The sequence below is a fragment of the Dermacentor variabilis genome, chromosome 3 (assembly GCF_050947875.1).
Source record: "Dermacentor variabilis isolate Ectoservices chromosome 3, ASM5094787v1, whole genome shotgun sequence".
Lineage (NCBI taxonomy): Eukaryota > Metazoa > Arthropoda > Arachnida > Ixodida > Ixodidae > Dermacentor > Dermacentor variabilis.
Window position 1 is genome coordinate 125,910,241 of NC_134570.1, and position 20,761 is coordinate 125,931,001.

The 20,761-nt window shown below is 43.5% G+C and overlaps 1 long non-coding RNA gene across 1 annotated transcript; it reads left to right on the top strand.

The window, feature by feature from the left end:
- Nucleotides 1-7,800: 7,800 nt before the first annotated feature.
- Nucleotides 7,801-16,905, top strand: LOC142574161 (uncharacterized). The gene is made up of 3 exons (XR_012826442.1): nucleotides 7,801-7,866; nucleotides 12,376-12,444; nucleotides 16,821-16,905. It is a non-coding gene; the product is annotated as an uncharacterized LOC142574161 (long non-coding RNA).
- The last annotated feature ends 3,856 nt before the right edge of the window (nucleotides 16,906-20,761 follow it).

Sequence of the window (20,761 nt, forward strand, 5' to 3'; positions counted from 1 at the left end):
TAAGTCCAAACTCCACGAGAGCGATCTTGCGCGCGACAGTGACGGGCGACGGCTTCGAGCGACAAAACGCGTCGTCGCTTGAACAGATCGCTCGGTGTTTTCGCTCGATAGCTCGTTTCTAGAAATCTAGAACTCTTCGCTCGTCACCCGGAAATGCTATGAGCGACTAGCCAATAGTGCGAAGCCGAAACTGAATGTACATAACTCAAATACTTCTGTTTGTCGCACGGAACGAGCAAACTATTGAATTTTACACGTGCAAGAATAAGAACCTAGTACAAGACCTTGAGAAATAGTTTATGCTCCTTCAGTAAAATGCATCAACTTAAATTGGTATAGCATGCGTCACGCTAGTTTCGGCGCGTATATTGCTGCCCTCATACCGTGAAGACGTCGCTCAAAGCCGTCGCTCGCGTGGAGTTCGGCTTGCAGGCGACGAGTGAACGCGACAGCCATCGCCTCGCTTGTTGCGCTGTCGCTGTCGCGTGCAAGATCACTTGTAAGGGCTTTATACTTTACTCCCTACATGTACGAGCCGACTGCGAAGAGCCGGCCTCTCCAAGAAGCAAGAAATGGTGGTGCAAGCACTGCTTTCCGCGCGAACGAAGGCGAAGTGTTAGCATCTCCTTGTGTAGGAAATGTTCTTTGGCGAGTATGTTTTTTGCTAAGCTGCATTCAGCGTTCCAGTGAGTACGTTTCCGGGCAAACAACTGTAGTATTATGTTCCTGCATGCCTCCTCGTAGAACGTAAGCGATGATGCAATCTTCGGTATTTGTGCACTGCCCCAAAGCTGTCGGCAATCTACACAGACGGTTTACACGCGGGAAAAGTTTACCGGCTGTTGTAGCATGTGAAGTATAGGACCTTCATCAGCGTGCCATCCGCACGCTACTCGTAACCGGCGAATTCCGTCAGCTACGTGAGGTGGTTGGTTTCTCTATATGTGCGCGAGAAGGGGGAGCGCAGCGTCCTGGCGTCAGCAGGCTTTCCAATACATTCAAACTTTACGCTTGCACTGCGTTATGGTAGCTGCATGCAGGCTGTTTCACAACACACGTGCGAATAGAAAATTCGCAGTGCTTTGCGATGAAACCTGCGTCAAGGGTGGGAGATAAACATGCACCTTCGGTTGAGCATGCTAACTATTTTTTTAGGAGAACCCAAAGCATGCATTATTGCTAAACTCCGTTAGTAATCGTCACGGAAGTGGTTGGAGCACAACACTGTTGTGCTTGAGCGCTTGAAGTTGTTTCACTTCACAGCTGCCTCCCATTTAGCTGAAAGCTTGTTGTCTTACAGGAACTAATGGAGCATCGGAACATCGTCGCGGCCGCTGGTGTTCGTGCAAGCGTAGGCTGCACAGGACGCCGGCATGATCGGCCTACAAGTTCAATTGATGCTGCGCACGTCAACTACCACTCTAATATACACACAAACAAAGGAATGTAGGATCGAGCGAAGCAGATTAGGATGGCACGCACGCAGAAATAAGCCCGGTCAGGCACGGTCGCGGAGACTGCGAAGGAGCGGAACACCAGTGCTGACGTCACTACGCCGCGGCTTCCGGTCTCCGCTCGCATCGTCAGTGTCAGCAGCAGCGCGTGGCGCTCGACGGGGGGCGGAGCTACAGCGCAATTTTAACCGACGATTGCGTCGCTGCTAAGTGAAAAATCCCCCCCAAAATTTTACCTTTATGGTTTACAAAGTTACCGCATCCGTATATGAGCGTCTTATTGAATTCGACAGACTCTTCAGTTTCCCTTTAAGCCATTCTGCAGCCGATCTGAATGACTCGGCCAGCAGGCATCGTCTACGAACGGCGAACTGAAATGTGCGAACGGAGTTTCGCTGAAGAGGAGAACGAAGATGTGTTGGCTCGCATGCTGTGCTCTGAACTCCTTTCACTGAGCGACACCTTTGCATTCTCCATCTTGTATGTAAATGCGATCCATGGTCACCATATTTTAAAATTATGAGGTAAAAGAGATAGAACATGGCTCCCGGTATTTCTCTCGGTATAGCTCTCCGAAATGATTTCTTGAAGCAATTTTAGTTGTAGGTAGCACGAATGTATAGTGTACATTCACATAGGCTGAACATTGCGTGGAATATTGTTACGAGTAGTGAATGGCAGCGCGATAAGTTAGCAGCCGTTAAGGAGCGCTCATTTGCGATATTGAAAGCGTAATCGTATGCGAAACAGGACGAAAATTCCAAGCGAAGAGTTTTAAAAGTTGCTGCGAGTGCAATTTCGTAGTGCACATAGGCAGTAATTGAGCGGTAATGCCTAACTTTCTATCTAATATTCTTTTGTTTGGCTTTGCTAGATTTTTCTTGAGAATTTATGCCCACTGCGATTAACATTTATGCAATGATCGGTTACAGGTATCGGTGAAAGTATTTTTACCTTGCCCAGAAAGCAGCATGTTGTTGTCGCTGGCGTTTCTGATAGCACCAACTGATTTAGTGACATATATGTGTTGTCAGTAAAACAAATGATAATCTGTACTACTTTACCGTGGAGCTATGCAGATTACTGGCAATGATTATATGGATTTGGTTTCCGTGATATATGTGGTTTTAAAACAAGAACGAACTACGGGGTTATGAAAGAAGCCGTAGTGGAGGGTTCAAAATTATTATTTACCGTTTTTTATCGTGCACGTCATTTTAGTCGACAACGACGAAAAAAATCGCCCGACAACACAAAAGAGACCTGCTTATAAGTCATGGCGTTCCGAAAATAAGTTGAAATACACAAATGTTTCCACTTTTCAAGTACGTCACAATCTATTCAGCTAAGTGAGCCAAACACTTTCTCAAGTTTTAATAGTACTAATATCGGAAACTTTTGTGCTATCTTTCTAAGTATGAGATATTTATCTCTCTGCATCATGTCTTGAGAAGATATGTCTTCACGAAAGGCATAGCACATTGCCCGTGAGGAAATTATAATTTTTATAGCATAACTAGATTGCATAACAATTTTTTATAATAACACGACTGCGCTGTGGCCTACTTTATGTTTTAGACTTGCTGAGCCACATCCAACGCTTCAACATAGTAAAGAATTTCATAGTAAAAGACAAAACATTGTCATCGTACGAAATATTACCAAGAGAGCGAGTCTCCTGCCGATGAGCAAGATGCTTTGATGGGCAAATTGGTGTTCACCTATGACTGAACGTGGCGCGAAAACATGGAAAAGAGCAGGGCAAGAGCACAGAGCGCTTTGTGTTTTCAGCTTTCTTCCTTCATTTTTTTTGTGCTGCTTTCAATAAGGTCAAGCAAAAGGCACGGGTATTCTGAAGCAATTAGTTTCTCACTGTGACTGCTACGGTCTCCATGCTAAATTTTTAAATTTTATTATGTATTAATTAAAATTAATTGATTACCATGTTGCCATGAGGGTGAACGTTTACCTTAGTGTCATAGGCATTGGCCACTTTTTAATTGTCCGCGTCGCTTACCGCGCCTTTCCCTCTACCACAGCGGATGTGCCAAAGCGATGTTATAGAGGAGCGGCTCTCGCGCTGGCACGACATGCCACAAAGTACTATCTCTATGTCGTAGTTGAGTTAAAATGTTATGGTATAACATCGAAGACCATTTTACTCCGAAAGACTAAGGCGGCCGGAAAAACAACATCAGCTTGTGAAAGCAGGTTCCAGGTTCGTATATGCTATCTTCACAAAGCTCGGCCTACCTTTTCTCGCGAACAATTCCTACCGACAACTATTTTTTGAACGTTTACCGGCTTTTTTCTTTCGTAGGTGAAGTTAAGATCCCGTGTGGAACAGTTTCCTGTAAATTAGGCTCACAATGTGATTTATTAATGAATCATGCTGCATGAGTGCATAAGGTGCTGATCAACTGATTAGTTGCAACCAGTACTCGGAATAACAAAGCTTTGAAAATGCCGTTTATAGTAAGAGCGCACTGCAATCCGGCCATATGACTACCCAGTAATTAAAGGGCGCATTTGATTTCTAAGTAGAAACGGAACGAGATAATATTTCTAACACTATGCGAGTATAGTCGACAAAAATAATACAGAAAAGAATGACAAGCTGCATACGACGTCGCCTTATCATCAATGAAATCGTGTGCTTCATGTACTACAGTGGCCGCAGCGCGAAGTCTGCTAGAACACAGGTCAGGGCATTTCTTCATTCACGCTGCTAGAAGCTATATGTACGCAAACTTGAAAAACAATTATGCAGCTCCAACGCACAATTTGGGACCCGTCTGAAGCGACGATTTCGCGAAGCGGGTAATTTAATGTTATGAAAATGTTCATCTCTATCAACGTGTTATGCAGCATAGGGATTATCGGCCGGCCCGGCCAAATCAGCAACGCTTGGTGGTCCCTATCAAGACAACCACGGGTCGACGTATTACAAGGCCCCTAGGATCGGTTCACTTTTTATCACGCTATCTCCTACACCGGCTTATCCGGTGGGCTCCAATCCTTGTGCGGCTAACAGTAGTGCAGGATTAAAGACTCCTCCCACTGAGGATTCTCACTCAATCTGACTTTAATAAAAATTCTCCCTATTGCATTCTGGGATTAGCCCTGCGGACTATTTCATCATCTGACCGACAGGCCTAGTTTACTTGGTAAAAAGCCTAGCGAGCAGACGTGCCACACTCTTTCAAAGAAGGCAATGGTCAGGTTAGCTTATAACGAAATTATTCATTTGAAGGCTTGTGTTTGTCGTACTGTGAGAACATTTAGGTACAATGCGATTTTTCCCTGCCTTATTCAGCAGTGAACATGGCTGACAACCCGTACATTTATATGGATAGTATATTAAGGGCTACATATAATCCTATTTGCTGTGCAAGCGCTGGACTGTGGAGCGATTCGGCATGACCGCAGCAACAGCAGTCACGGCTGCTTAAGTACTGGAGGTTTTTCTGAGAAAGCAGCGCTTTTAACAGCTGTAAATATTGCTTGGGCAGCAGGTTGAAGTATGGCTTGGACAGGGCAAGGCTCTTTCGTTTGGAGCACATCTGACAGCTGCGCCGTATTCAATGCCTTGGATCTCTGGTACATTTGCCTTCACTGAATCTTTTCAGTAAAAAGCGAAATCCTGGAAAAAATTGTGGTTACACTTTTTGTCGTTTTTCATTCTTTTTAAACCAAAAACATCGAATACTAGGTGTTAGCATTCAATAAGATAAGCAGCAATTTCATGTTTGCTTCAAGAATGATCCCGTAGGGAAAGGCACAATGAACATAGTCGGTTACGTGAAAGGTTTTTGGGCTCTCATAAATGCTTCTCAACCAAGCATGCCTATGGCCTCTAGGCACTAAATTTCCTCACAGGTCTGAGATGTTGACAATTCTGTTTCTCTTACAGCTGAATGCTAATGTTGATGCCTTTGAATATACATCCCGCCATCCTTAAAAGTTTGAATGCTACACTCTAGAATTGTGCAATACTTCAAGAGGTCACTCTTGGTCTTTCAACGCTTTCTTTCCTTAATGATCAATTACGAGGTATTCGGCACTCGCAAAGATTTCTCAAACTCTTACATTTTGCGTCATCCTAGGAGAGTATACGAAATTTGAAGTGTTATTAAAGATGTGTAATTTTATGATGCCCTAAATAGTATGTTTTATTCACCAGGTTGAAGAGTAACAATCGGAATAATCGAACAGCCACATTAAATCCGTACAAATAGTATGTCCGAATTCCTGAAGTGTCTGTGTGGCTAATTTCTTAACCGCCGTGTCACTGACTCGAATCTTTCGCGATGGCACATCGGACACACCGCTCCTATACACCAACAAGTCCCGGTAGCCACAGAGACGTGCCCTGTGTCTAGTCGTACTAGATAGTACATACATTCTGAGCGCTTCGGCCACGCTCAACACTATGGACATTCTTACGGTGGAAGAGGTTGCTGTGGTCCTAGCCATCGTACGCGACCCAACTATAAGGGCACCGGGTGACCCATCACAGTGGTCACTCATTGACAGACCACCAGCAGGACTTTGGCACAAGGAATGGTGACATCCTACACACACCGGAACCTTACATAATTACACTCCACACCGTTACACAGGGTGCGTAATATCTGGACACCTGGGCACGCCTCTTTTCATGAGGATGAACACGCTATTGTGGTAGCCCGAGAGCTCGGCAACCAGGCGCCATCGGAAGAGCTGTCCAACCAAGACGACGCACCGACAGAACCATTAAACTACACTGAAACTCTAGAGCGTTACGAAGAAAGCAGGAGGCACTTCGCCTCGCCACAGAATTATCTTAAACCAGAAGGCGCTGTCGCGTGGCTAGAGCTTCAAACTAAGTAATTTCCCTGTATCTTTTATCTTCACCTCTTCCACTACACACAATATTCCTCATACTGTCCCTCCTGTGGAGCAAAAACCGCAGCATATCATGGCACCTAGCAGTGCTCACAGCCTCCGGGTTAAGCCCCTATTTTTTCGCCTTTACTTTCCTTCCTGTTAGATTACGCTGACCAGTTTAGATCCGTAAGAGCAGCGACGGCTGATACGGTGGGCACGCGGAATGGCGCGATCCAATGGGGCCCGGAACTAAGGCATCTAGCCTTCGAGGAAGATTCCCCAGCTTATAAGAGATAAGTGTTTTCTCTCTCTCTCTCTCTCTCTGTCTTGCTTGCGCAGTTCTTCACGCCTGTAATCCGTAAGTGTCGCCGCCCACGGTGCATTTTGCCGCTCCACGTTGGAAAGCTAGTAAAAAGTTTGTGCGGCTAGGGTAGTTAACATTGCTGGCGTTTTCAAGCAATGTCGTCTACATGGGAGCCCCGTAGTGTCCGTATGACTAGGGCCTCTTTGAAAACGACAGGTGATGTCAGCGATGAATTATTATAAGACCGGCAAGCATCAGATGACTAGTGCTTCTAAAAGTGTCACAAGTCCCTCATGCATCTTTGTCGTCTTAGATGTATCAGTATCTCACATTGGCATATAACTGCAAATATATTTTTTCGTAACATTTGCTTGCAAAGTACTAAGCGATTGTATGAAATTTACATTCACGCGCATATTCTCGGCACTGTGTCTTCAGAAGAACTGAATATACTTCCGGATACACTACACGGTTTTGAAGAAACTCTGTCTAAATTGAGTGACTTGCAAGAACTCTGGTTCAATATAACGCTAGATTCGCGCTAGTATAAATGTAAAGCCTCAGCAGTCCAGCTCGGTGTAGCTTGTGAATCTACGTTGATTTTGCGGAGTAAAAACGCTCTCAGTAATGAAGGGTATTGCAAAATCGGATTGCTGGTCGTTACCACACGCATGAATAAAAAAATATATTTTTACATAATGATAACGGCGTGTAGACTGATGTGTCTGTTCCAAAATTACTTCTCTGCCTAAGCAAGTATGTATTTTTTCAAAGATACATCTCAGAGGCATGACGTTTTGAGCCTGTTTTAGCATCTTATAAGCATTTACACTATTGCGTTGTAGTATTTGATAGTTTTTCGATGCTGCTGCCCAAAGTAAATATTTCGAATGTTTTCTTTTCTCTGTTTCATTATACGTAAAGGCATCCCATTGCATCAATATAACGCAGAAAGACAACTTCTCTGCTGAAAATGAAATGCATTCTCGCATATTCCCAAGGTTATATCCTGGAGGGACAAAGCTTTTATTCTCAGACGCCATGTAATAATTTTTCACGTAATTGATTGGTTGTACTGTAGCTAGTTTACAGATGTTTCTACAGAAAATATACCAATAAATCTTTCAGCAGTTTCTAATATTAATTTCTCTATACCGATTTCTCCTTGTTTCAGATTACTTCGACTACGGCCCTCTAGGATGTCCGTTTCCAGTTGCTGAGAATAAAAGTGGATTCGGAGTGAGTATACAATGTCGCAAATTAAAGACCAATATAATAAGTTTCTAAAATACTGGTAGACAATGGAGCCAAATTTAATGTCGGGTGTGTCAATGGTGTGTAGGCATATGGCATTCGCTGTCATATGTAATCTAATGTATCGCGCCTCTTGCACTGGTTTTCTCCCTTTTCTTTATTCTTCATTCAAGTCTTTTTACTGATGAACAGCGTCGGTGAATCATTAAATTTTCCTTTAAAGGACATCATTTATTAGAACTTTACTTGCAACCTTCAGCCTTATAAAAAAATCACATAGTTAACGAAATAAACAATATGAGTAGCGACAAAAGTGAGGCAACAAGTAAGTATTTTTGCCAAGACTAAGACAGTCCTATATAGCGAAAACTATAGCTCATTGTTTGCGAAGCGCGTTTGCGTACTGACATTTGCATAAAACATTTTGAGCAACGTGCGGACGATCTTCTTTGGCAAACGACTACAACGTTGATATACCTTAATGTCTGATAAGCTATTTCGCACCTTTTGTCATCTGCTAAATACTTTTGAGCTCGATGACGCACGTTTTGTGTTTCGTGCACCTCAATACGCGCCACACCACTGCCCCGTGACGCATAGCTCGCACTTAGCGTTCTGACGAAACAGTTATATGCAACAGCACTTTTACTCTCTGCTAACCTTAGTCTCCTAGACCGCGAACAGGTCTAGGTGTCTTTCTTACATCATGCATCTGACCTGATATTGCTTGCGACTTGCCCTTAGATAGCGTATACTGAGCTTACCGACACATAATGTTGCAGGTATATTAATCATACTGATTGTAAGCGCGAACCAACAGTAAAACCCTTACCATGGCTCTACCCTGCAGTGAGAAGATCGGGTTGTTTACTTGTTGCGTCCCTGACGAGGACCGGACTTCGGCGCAATTTTAGAAATAGAAAGAAAGCAATAATAGAATGAAAGTGAGAGAAATATAGACAGCTAATCAGATACAAAGAACAGAAACAAAAAGCAACATGGAAATTTAGAAGAATGAGACGAGAGAAATTAGAAGGGAAAATCTGTACGTTAACACAATGAGCAGTGCGTTTGTGGCTCAAGCCCGTTTGCCTAAGGATAAAAATATACCTGGCCGAATATTCACTAGTAGATTAGGCAAGTGTATCCTGCACCGAAAATGCGCACGCCACTCAGCACATTCTAATGGAATGCGAAGGAATTCACCCAGTGAGAACTGCAGGTAACGTACACCTTCCGGACGAGCTCGGGTCCCGACTGTTGACCGCCAGCCGGTCAACAGTCGAGATTAGCAAAAGACGTTTAGAGCTTTGTTGAAAAACAATAAGAATTATTGATAAGACCGGATCTCTTACAGTCATAGCTAGCCGTTCAAGGTACATTTTAAAGGGTAAAAGAGAACAAGGAGATGTATGCAAGAATGCTAGAAAAAGAACATGTATACCACACCTGTTTAAATCAAGCAGGCTAGGGGACTATTTCTCACTGCTCCATTCCAAAAGATATAAATAAATCGTCATCACCATCGTCACCGCGGCAGCAACGGCGCTGGACGTCCGTGGTAAAAAAACCAAAAACAACCAAAAACAACAACAAAAAAAAACGAAAAGCTCGCCTTCGCCCACAGCGTTCCCCGCAAGCGTGTTAGTTCAAAGGTTACGGCTGCATAAGCTGCAGTTGCCGGGAAGCGACAACTGTGTGGCAATTCTGTACACAGCGCCGCGCGCAGCGGTGTTGTCATTCGGTGCGGTGATCGGTGCGATAACTCAATATATGACGAAATGAAAACAAGTATAGAGCTGCACTAAAAAGTTCGCATTAGGGAGTATCGTAATCGTCGGAGAATTTATTGTGGCGTTTCTTTTGGGGTGTGTTAAGGTACTGTTATAAGTGTGAAAAAAATTGTAGCGATTGACGTTATGTCTTCGGGTTGCATAATGCCACTTGACACGCAGATAAAATTACTACATGATAGTGAAATGGCTGTGCAAACAAATGTGATTCGCTTATTATACCTAAATGTAACTTGCTCGTTTTGGGGAACATTGTTGTTTACGCTGAATTGTCTGTGCAATGTAGGAGAGTACGAGCTTCGTGAGGCACCACCTGTAATCATTTGTAAGGGCGGACACGCTCTTTTTCGAAGGTGACTAAACGCACTAGTAGTGTACGCTGTTTCAAAAGAGTGCTCAATAAAGGAGAGCACGTTTCATGAGATTGTGCTACGCAGGGGTGGCCTAACAATTAGCAACCGTAGAAAGCTGAAGCCAGATGTTTAATACTTTTTATATGAACAAACTTGGTTCCGCAGGAGCTCTTGCAGTAATTGTACTCATTAGTTTGATTGGGAGTATAGGCGAAATTGTGATCGCAGGAAGCCCTAGACAATATGACTAACCTTTAAGTGTTATCTTCTGCGCATTGTACGGCAGGTAAAAGTAGCCCTGCAGCACTTTTTTTGTGCACAGTAAAAAAAAATAAACGTTGTCCAGCTTGGTAATGGAGAATTAAGAAAATAGAAGCCAGTAGGGTCGTGCGATAACTCCGCTTATACTCGAAGGACTGGAAAAATATTTGCCACAGGAGATTCGTGAAATGTCCTACACAAGTGGTGAGTCCATCCTAAAATAACTGGAAAGGTGCTTCAGGGTCTCTTTAAATGGCGCGCACTCAGATGAACACCGAGAATAAAACGATACATAGAAAAATTCACGCGGAAGCTTGCGTAAAAACATGATGGTTGTGCCTTGTAGACATGTTGCATTTTGCTTGTCGAAGGAAGACGGACAGTGGCCCGCAGGTTCTTCGCGCACTGCGGCAGTGGTCTCTGCAAATCGCACTATGCTCACACCGCACAATCCGTTTAAACCGTTTTTGCTGCCGTGGCAAGTTGTGTTCATCTAAACGAGTTGTGCAATTTGATTGTGGAATTTTCATTGCACAAAGCCATGAAAAGAAAGTAGCGTTGTGAACCATAACCTACCAGCACCAAGGCGATGAACTTGATCGAATGCGATGGTAATTCTGTTCCGTGTTTTTTGACACTCTGATGATCGTTTATATGTTTAAAGGAAGTTGCGCAGATATATTGTAATACGTGCGCCTCATGCATCTCGGTGCTGATAATCTTACACAGTTCGATATCGCGAGTTCATAGAGCGAACGAGAACTTTAATACTCTAGTATGAGTCTATTATCTTTATTAAGGCTAAGAAAATGTGTTTTTAGTTTAAGGAAATGTTTGAGAAAAACATGGATAATAGAATGAAACGCGGTTTGTTTTTGTGTCTCACGTGAAGAGGCAGACATTATTTGTAAGAAACATCGTATTTTCCAGAGGCTAATAACAGTGCTCACCAATGAAATATTCCATTACTCACATGAAGACAAATACTTCATCTGAGAAAGCGAAGCCCAAAAGTGGTATAACTGTTCCTCACCGTACTATACTAGCCCAATTTTCGAGATATGTCCTCACAAAATTTGATGAAAACCTGTCTCTGCCATCCACCTGGGATCATCACGAATTGCTCAACGCGTGTTTCTTTGGAAACTGCTGGCAGTGACACTGTATTTCGCAGCGAACATTACAGACGGATATCTTGAAAACTGGGCCACCCTTAGCAGCTTTTTATTGACGAGAAAACACGGCTTCGTTACGGCTCCCTTCGATTTCACAATTGCCGCTTGTGTCCTAAACTGCATAACAAAAGAATGTTTTCAAAGCGAGGATTTCCTTGGGAACCTCGGCAGACTTTCCTAACGGCGGCTGTTGGCTGCTCCGGCTGCTTTCTTGTTCATTCGTTAAGAAAAGTTCTTTACGTGGCCGATGCTGAAATGGAGCCTGTCCTTCCTCGAACACCTTGTTATAACCATTAGGCCGCACACTTCTATCGCACGCACCCACACGTCTCTCGTGCCAACGCCAACTAGCTATTTGAGATCATTGCCATGCGTGTCCTGTTGCAGCAGAACGGGTGCGAGTGCGCAACTGCGCATTGACAAGTTCCCTATACGGAAAAGGTGCACGACAACAACGGACATTTTTTTGTAAAAATTGATTAACTGCTTAATGAAAGCTTCGCTTTACATTGATTAGATGTGCATTGCATTTGCACAATGTTTTTTTTTCTTCATTTAGTAACCTGGAGACTTCTTTTTGTCGTGCAAGGTTTGTTCGGCTGTTCCGGTAATGCAACTAAGCAGTTCGTACCTGCCACATCCGAATAAAAGAAATGCATCCCACTTACAAAAACGAAGTTGCAAAAGAACGTGACACTGGTGAATAACATTTCAATGAAAGAAGATGTTAGGCTTGCTCTCCATATTAGGAAACACAGCAAGCACTTCAGTCGCACTGCAATACCTAATCATTGAGTTAATCATTATCAATACCATAAAGAGCCTGAAACCCATAAAAACATAGCTGAGAATCGAGAAACGTTTTGTATTGCGAGCCAGGTTATTTCTCACCACCATCATTTATTTGCACAGACGCCGATTGCGTGCACCCAGGACTGCAACAATGGTACTCAGACTGCTCCCAACGGCACACGCTGCTTTGTAAGTACTACGCAACTTTTCGAAGTGGCGCTTTCATAATATTTTAGGGTGCTGTTTTTCCTAAGGGACGGCGCATTTTGTAAGCGTTTTGCGTATTGTTATTTATTCAGGAAGTATATGGTGTTTTTCTTGGCAGACATGCACTAAAATAAGGCACATGTGTTGATGTGCCGCTTTCTGTTCGCTTAAACTCAGAACAACGGAAAGATACTTATTTTACTACTTCAAGTTAAAAAAGCTTCTGAAAACTTCTTTCTGCCAGAGATGGGGCACCTAAGGCGCCCTGGATCTAAATATACAAATGGTTATGTGGGGATACATACAAAAATATGTGATCTTCCTCGTGATGCGATGCAGTGACTTTATCGGTGTAGACATGTCCAGTGTGATATGTGCAGGAGCAAGAGTGCAAGCGAACGAGGTCAATTTTAATTCAAGATTTCATTAGAGACAACTGTAGTTCGTGTTGTCTTAGTTTATTGAGTTGACGCTCACCGGTAGCGAAAGCCAGACACACTGCGTTTAAATGAATAACTTTCTCTACTTGCCTCGGTTATCATGATTGGGATATCATGTCTAGGAGCGCAGCGCGATTTCATCGCGAGCCCGAGGAGTATCTGTTCGTCGCGCGAAAACAAAGGCGGGTACAAATTGGAGAAGCCAAGAATCGCCACGCTTAGAGAGCCTACATGGAAGTGTTGTTTCGAAACAGCGCTTGCACGTAAGCTTCATAGCCACACGTCGTCGTCACAGTTGTCACCATTGTCTGCTCCATCATTATGAGGTCACTTCAACTCAATTACAGGACAACTGTAATCGTCATTGGTACGTTGCCATGCCATCGTCTTCATTACGACGTCTTTATTCCGTCGTTCTAACACCAAGGTCCATTCATCGCCACCACCACAGAGTTGTTGGCGGCGTTATACATACTACGTTACAAAATTACGCAAATCAGACGTGTCACCCATTTCGGCCCAACAAAATTTTTGCTTGGCTTAAACCGTAAGGCCACACTGGTTCTGATAAATGTTTCTTCCTCCTCTTTTCTACCGCGCCTTTTGCGTCCCAAAGCTGGTATTTCTTACAGTACATTAGCTGAACGCTTCTTCGTGAATAGGCTGTAGAGCGTAACTTCGGTCTGTCAGAGTCCGCCATCCAAGCGTAGCAGCTGGTGACGCATCCCATTCTATAGGCACTGCACTCGGTAATAGCTTAAACAAGTACAAAACTGGAGTGGCCTAAAAGTCAATTTGTTGTAAATTTCTGGTTCTTAGTTGAAGTCCTAGCGGGGCATTGCGCCTGTTTTATTTACATATTGAATTTATTTTATTCCTTATTTTATTCGAGTGGCGGTGAACGTTGGCTATATCGGAGGGGACTGGCCAGGATCGGCAGGTGATTCATGAAGCGGCGAACAGAACATGGCATGGGCACTCGAGCCACGAATACATTTCATTCTCTTCTTCTTGGGCCCCCTGCAGGCGATGGTTATGCCATTACACTTCGTCGTCATTTTCGACTCACTGCACCATCTGTTGCACCTCGGAACTAGTGCTATGCAGCATCTTGTCACTCAGCATTTCGCATGGCCGGGAAATGAGAAGCACGTACGTACTTTGATGAGCTGCTGCCTCGCCTGTACGCAGTCGAAGGTCCCCGTAACGTCGCACCCCCTTATCAACATTCCGCTTCAGAACTAACACTTTGAGAGGATTCACGTGGATATTGTTGGGCTTCAGCCTCCACTTAATGGCAACACGCTGCTGATTCAGGCGGTGGCCTGAACCGCCCATGGTAACTGACAGCCGAAGTTACGCTAATACTCGTGTTGTTGCAGTCTGGGTGCCTCGGTGCTGTGTCCATTCTACCGTCGGAACCAATTTTGCCAGTACCCTAAACCAACTGCTCCTCTCACGCAAATACACAGTTTGTGAGATGTCTCGCGGAAGTTGCAAACGTTAACTCAAGTTTTTGTTCGCCGATACTTTGTATGAAAACCCTTGCTGCCTTGCAACCCGTCCTTACCGCGTGTTTCACTACGCGCCTAAGACATTCATCCTCGACATGAACGAGCACAAAGTCAGGTACCTCTTTACTAGCTTAAACAAGAGTTCTTTCAAGTTTTTTCCCTACTCTAACATAACTAAGTTATCCCTCCTTGGTTTCATCCTTAAGAACACTCGCTCACCCTGCTGCACTTTTATGCCTACTGCTAAGCGCTTATCATTCAGACTTCCGGCAGTATCTGGATGGTTTCATTAGTGGGAGGGTCACCGTGCAGCCTACTACACGCTGGCCTCGAACAACGACGACAAAGACCTTTTTCTCTTCGCGACCACGCAGCACGATGGTTCGAGGCGAGCAGCTTTACAGAAGCATTTTTAGGCATTCTTGGTTCGAGGCAAAGGCTTTGGCATTGGTAGGAGATGTAACCGTGGTGGCTGAACCATCCCCTTGAGGCACAGCGCACATCACTGCAGATAAATGTTTACCGTTTCTTCTTCTCGATAGCAGTGACCTATTTGTGGCAACCTTTTCCATTCCAACGCTAATTCCACAACAGATGCCACGTCTATTAAATGTGCTAAGCTCGTTGGTTCATGCTTAGTTTAGTGCACTATAACAAGAACGAATAGAAAGTAAGACCGAGACACGAAAGAAGGTGTTCGCCGTAATGTTATCCCGCATTCTTTCGAGTGCTCCATCAAAACACAAGGGCGCAACTTATTTCTCCAACACTACTGGCGAGAGAACTTCAATGGTACACCAGAGTCTATCAATGTGAACAGCAGCTCTAATGAAAACCATTGCCGTAGCTAGAAAAATAACCATGTAGGTACTGGCGAATATAGAAGAACTTTGAGAAAATATGCATGTTTAATTGCAAGACTGGAAAAGTTCTCTGAATGTATCGCTTGATAAACATATGAAAGGAGATATTCTTGAATCTCGTTTGCTTGATTCGGTAAAAATTTAGAATTGCACACGTCAATTAGTGGTATTGTTTTCCTTTAGATAAACTATTTTGTGCGGGAGTATGTTCTCCGATTAGCGAAATTTTCGAAACGAATATATTCTGAATATTATAGAGAAAGTAAAGCAGCGAGTCCGAATATTGAATTGAATACTTTCATTTTTCTTAAAAAATGCGACAAAAATAGTTGCGCACAGAGTGGTAAAAAGACAGATACATAATTTGATTCTTGTACGTAAGGACATTCTCCACTGGACGTTTGCCTAACAGAGGATTTGGTAAATGAAAATAACAGCTCATAGTTATTTCAATAGTGTCCCATGACAATAACAGTAATGTAACAAGGAAGCAGTACATCATGACTTGCATGCATGTTCTAATATTTTGCTGGAAGGAAGTGTGATACATATATGCAGGGTGCGCCGCATAACTTAAGCCACACATTAAAAATATGCAAATGCGACGCAGCTGGACAGAACAAAGTAATGTTGTTTGCCGTCGCTTGGCGATAGTCAAATTAGATATTTTCAGTCCGCCTAATTATATAATTAGTCCTGATTATTTACATACTTTTTAAATATTATAATTACATGAAAACTGTCAATCACAACATTGCAATGCGACATGGTAAATTCCCGATACAGCTTTCTGTTGCTGTATGCGTGCTACATAAAAGTATTTTTTCGAGTGTTAAAGAAGCCCGCAACAGCACGCAAAATTGCAACGTGACGTGCTGCTCGAGGCAATTTGCATGTATTCACGAGTTTTTTATGCCGCTCTACAATTTTCTCATTGATACTTGTCATCTAACTATAACATTTGTTAAGTTGAATAAGTAATTAGGACTAATTATGTAGCTTGAATAAAAAATGTACCATGAATATCTCCAAGCGTTGCCAAACAACATTGCCTTGGTTCTGTCGAGCTACCTGACATTCGCATAGTTTTAAAGTCTGGTTAAGGTTACGTGGGCCCCCCTGTAGACTACAACATTAAGCTTGTGCATAGGCAAATAAGGCGAGTCTACTGAACCTAATGCATCGCTTCGTCTACATGGTTTCAAGGAACTCTTATATATTGTGGCTGCAATTGATGTATTCTTATCGAATGACTGCCATATATTCCGCAGAATTTATCAGCCCCGTACGTTCGCTTACTAAATTGTGCCTTGTGCGAACGATTGCAGCTTTTATGTAGTATCATTTGGAAAAGTACAACCTTGCATCGCTCTCTCTCCCTCAAGACTGCAGAACTGTTGTTGTCCCTTACGTTCAAATAGAAACAAATTTTTTGATAATTTCTAAAACTGATTTCTTGTACAGAAAACGAATCACATAGCAATGACTGGGTCACATTCGAAATTTCGAATACTCAATTCCCTTATGGTGTCATTTTTCAGACAATTGGAGAAGATGGATTCGGGCGGATGGAGCCTGATCTTCAATACGCATGCCCGCTCGGAGAATGCCAGAATGGGACTTGCGTTCCAAACGGAATGAACGATACCTGCTACAAGAGAGCTTTGAAAGAATAAAACTTCATCTATATGTTGAAATTTTCACCGTTACACGTGGTCTGTTTTATTTTCATTTTTTAAATGGTTTGTACACGTTTAGTCTTTTTACAAACTATGAGTCAAGAGTGGATGCCACATCGTTTTTGCTAGTTCTGGTCGCGTGAATACGACAGGCCTCCAATTTTTATTAGACGCGGCGAAACAATTTGTTCAGTGTTGATATGTTGCATATCACGAGGAGAATATAAGATACAGTTTGCATCATGAATATGCGGCGAACACTGAACGTAACAGAAAAAAAAGTGCTTGATATTTGTTGTGAAATGGTGCTAAAGAAGGATGGGTGTAACGTTAAGGGACAAGAAAAGAGCAGAGTGGGTGAGGGAACAAACGCGAGTTAACGACATCTTAGTTGAAATCAAGACAAAGAAATGGGGGCATGGGCAGGACATGTAATGAGGAGGGAAGATAACCGATGGTCATTAAGGAGGCATTGTAGGGTAAATGGTACATGTTAGCCCTAACGTAATATTTTAGAAACTGCTGCAGATATTCGCATCAAATTTCATGCACTTACAAAAGATGCTCTTGGGTACAACACGAGACACTTGTTTGTGTCTAGATTGTCTCCCTTCCCTGTGGCCCACTCCCAAAATTTCAGGTGTGTTTCATTATTTGATATGCCTTTTCTCTGCAATCACGCAAAGGAATGTGATGATATTACAGAGCATTACTCTACATACTCATATGTTACATCTGAACTAAAGAGATATCATATCCACTTTGGAGTTTCTCTAGAACAAATAATATCTCTGCTTGCACAAAGCCACAAGGGGGGTTTCTTACAGTGTTAATTTTTCCAGTGTTATCATTCATGTCATCAGATATTTTTTTTTATTTCAGATTATATACCACTGGTTTTAGTACATGTGTACAAAGTTTCACTGGAACGGGATGGATACTTTCTGAGAAAAGGTACATTGAATTCGACAAATTCATAAAAAATGCAATTTGAGAAAAATGAAGTTTTATGTTCGAATACTGCTTGTGGATGCTTAAATGACGCCAAGAGAATACATTTCACTGCTGACTTCCTTGCAGGCGTCTCCAAAACCCTTCTTAGTCTTCGTTTTTATCCGTCGTCCGTCCTTGCTCTCGGCAGAGTCATAGAATTCTGCCCTGTCATCACGCTCTTTGTCCGTCCTGTCGAGGGCAATATTAGAAAACATACCTGGAGCAACTCCACGGGCCTCCAGAACAGCTTTTCGTAGGCTACAGCATTGTTAGTTGCTGTCTTGAAAGTGTACGCACTGACAAAGTTTTCTTAGGGCAGCGTCACCGGATGAGTTGATTGAGCGACTCATTGGTGTTCTGTGTTCGTCCATGAATACATTTGCTCAGAAAACCGATTACCTTTGAATAATCTCCTTCTACTTCATTTGCTGGACGATCGTGCCATCTTCTTGGCAAGTAATACGTTTGAAACTCGAAACAGAGGCGACCACGACCACATAAGCAAAAGCAAGAGTTTGATGTAATAGTTATTTTCTACAAAGGACTATTACGTCAAACTCTTGCTTCGAGTTGTTAACAAATTCGACTTCGCCCTACCATCTGCCCTACCAATTTAGATGGTAGAGCGGCTGCCCCGGAAAGGCGGTGGTCCCGGGTTCGGGCCCCGCACCAGGAGAAATTTTTCATCAACTGCGATGCTTTCCTTTCGAGGAACCCGTATGGGTTTCCTTTGTCACAACTGCTACGATTGGGTGGATGTCTCATTTTCTTTTACTTATAGTATGATTTTAAGTACAAATCATTTACTTACCACACACACACACACACACACACACACACACACACACACACGCACACACACACGCACACACACACACACACACACACACACACACAAGCAAAAAAAAGAACACGCCATAATGAAGAAAACCGCGAACAACAACGATAAACAAACCGGCCTCCGCCTACCATTTTTAAACACCAGGGCACACGGCACGCTTCGGCGTGACATATGAACCGCTTTGAGCAGGCGCTCCAGGTCGCGCTTTCAGGTTTGTCCCTCATAGTGCAGTCGATTTTTCTGTGCCAAAATTGCAAATTCGATTATTTGGGGAGGTTTACCCTACCATACCTCCTTAAGGGTTACAGACTGGATTCCAAGGGAAGGGTATCGTAGCAGAGGGCGGTGAAAACTTAGGGGGGCGGATGAGATTAAGAAGTTTGCAGCAACAACCTGGCCACAGTTAGTACAGGACCAGGGTAGTTGGAGAAGTATGGGAGAGGCCTTGTCCCTGCAATGGGCGTAACCACGCTGATGACGATGCTAACCAAGTACTGCTGAAGGAGCACAAAATAGAAATTTTCGTTTTTATATCAGATTATTGGGGTAAATAATTCAGAACTTCTCTTGTTTTATTCTAGGGTCCGTGCTGTCACCGCAATCACTTCATGTTTCGTTTTTATAGATATGTGCGATTGCATGGTTACTTGATATCTCTTGCTTTTCTCATATTTTATTACGTCATTTTCAAAGTTTTATCGCTTAAGTACTCGGTATCTTATTTTTTAATCTGAAAGGTTGTCCGGGCAGCTGTTATGCAAACCATTTGTAATGTGTCATGCCATATTTTGAAAATGATATTTCGAACGTATCAATACCAACACAGTTATTTATTCGCATAACGAAAAATATGCTCACCTTTTAGGGGGGGGGGGGCGGGGGTAAGCTGTCAAATTTTACGATCGTTTCAAGAAAGAGTCAGGAAGGCAACATGGCGACTCGAAAACTATCTTTCTAACCGTCATCTCCCATCTCTTTCTACCTCAGTCTACTAATGGACGATTACATAGTCCCCCTCCCCCTGCACATAGTGTGAGTTTATGGCGCGAATAATATCTCCTTAAGCTGCTTATATGCACAATGTACATCTGTCGGATGACGAGTGACATCGAGTAGTTGATCTCGCAGTTGATGGCAGAAACTTTCCGGGGAGGATGATGAGGACCCTTCATAATAGCGCTTAGCTTTCCTCCGTTACGATGTTTTGGTGTCTCGTAGAGGACTTGGTCGGCAACTCGTAGGCGACTCGCACACGCGAATTTCCCGTCGTAGATAACTTTGGTTTTTCGTGCTAAGCAATTTGATTGCGAACAGCGCTTTCTCTGGCTTCTGAAGCTTTCCTCATGGGTTGGAAGTGAGGTGTGGTTAAGACGGCATGACGAACAGTATAAATACCGGCGGCTATCCAGTTACGTCTTGTGGTCTGTCGTTGCATTCTGAAACCAAATCAGGCAGAAGTTGCTTCCTTGGTTTTTGGGGTGCAACCGTAATTGTGCCGCAGAGTCCGGTTGGTGCGGTCAGTCGTGACCTTACCTTGAGGGTGTTGTGATGACGTGTACAGCTGGTGAATCTTATTGTGCTGTATAAGCTGTTTAAAATGGCCGGCTGTGCATTTCTTGCCATGATCGGAAAGAAACTTCTTAGGTTTCCCGGAGATAAAAAATATTTTCAGAGACGAAATGTAGGAGTCGCAAGCTTTATCCTATCAGGAATCTCCAAACGAAATGGGTTACCCAGACGCCACCCGTTAAGAGCAGCGACGCGATTTCGCGGTCCCGATCACGGATCACATACAAACTTGCGTCGCGAGCGCGACGATATGCACGAAAGAGACGGAGGCAGCCGAAGAAGCGGCGACAGCCCTCGCGATAGCCACCACGGACGCCGAGGGCATGATAAGCGACTCGGAGGACGCCAAACACAATTACGCTAGCAGCCCGTTCTCGAGGACTTACATGCCGAGCCGAGG